The sequence below is a fragment of the Dipodomys merriami genome, unplaced genomic scaffold, assembly GCF_024711535.1.
Source record: "Dipodomys merriami isolate MVZ:Mamm:240054 unplaced genomic scaffold, mDipMer1.0.p SCAF_2021, whole genome shotgun sequence".
NCBI lineage: Eukaryota > Metazoa > Chordata > Mammalia > Rodentia > Heteromyidae > Dipodomys > Dipodomys merriami.
In genome coordinates, this window is record NW_027203407.1 from 54,527 (window position 1) to 55,564 (window position 1,038).

The following is a 1,038-nucleotide window of genomic DNA, read 5'->3' on the forward strand; positions in this document are numbered from 1 at the left end:
TTTTAACAGAAACTGTGGAATTAACAAAGTCTTAACTCTTCACTCTGCTTCTTTACACAAAGAATTTGCAAATTATCATTAGTAAAATTTCTATAAACTCTGAAATGTACACACTTAGTAGTATATGCTGCTACAATAAATCTTAAATACTTTATGGAAAATTTTTATGACCTGTCATACAGTCTTAATTTTGGCATATATATAAGCAAATTCCCAAAATTAAAAATATTTAAAACATTAAAACTTTTAACAAACCTTAACACTTGCTTCAATGTTCATTATGAGAGGTGCCTTGTATAGAATAATTGAATTCCTCCTCTTACACATCTCTTGAACAACAAATATCTGGAATTATATTGTTTTTGACATGCCAATCTTGACTTTATTCATAAATGTGTGCTTATATAAGAAACACATGGTTTTAAAATTTCACAACAATTCTTTACAACTTACTTTTTGTTGAATTGTTTAGTTTAAGAAAATCAATTACACTTTATATATAAAAAATGTTCTGTGCTCAATTCGGCAGCACATACACTAAAATTGAAATGATACAGAGAAGAGTACCATGGCCCCTGTGCAAAGATGACAAGCAAATTCATGAAGTGTTCCATATTTTTACAACAGACGATGGAGTGGATGTGGCCAGAAAGGAACCCTACTGCATTCGAACCATACTGCATTCTTGGGTGGGAGTGTAAACTTGTTCAGCTACTTCGGAAAGGAGTATGAAGGTTCCTCAAAAGATTCCACATAGCGCTCCCCTATGACCCAACAAATACTTCTTCTGGGCATTTACCCAAATGATCACAAACAAGACCATACTAAAACTACTAGCACTACTATATTTATTGCAGCATTATTTACCATAGCTAAAATATGGAACCAACATTGATGCCTCTCAGTACATGAATGGATCAAGAAAATGTTATAGAGAGATAAATAGATAGATAGATTGATTGATTGATTTCCATTGTGTGTGTGTGTGTGTGTGTGTGTGTGTGTGTGTGTGTGTGTGTGTGTGTGAGAATAGGAATT

At 32.8% G+C, this 1,038-nt stretch overlaps 1 non-coding gene across 1 annotated transcript; it reads left to right on the top strand.

The window, feature by feature from the left end:
* Nucleotides 1-513: 513 nt before the first annotated feature.
* Nucleotides 514-620, top strand: LOC138833297 (U6 spliceosomal RNA). The gene has a single exon (XR_011373853.1). It is a non-coding gene; the product is annotated as a U6 spliceosomal RNA (small nuclear RNA).
* Nucleotides 621-1,038: the final 418 nt, after the last annotated feature.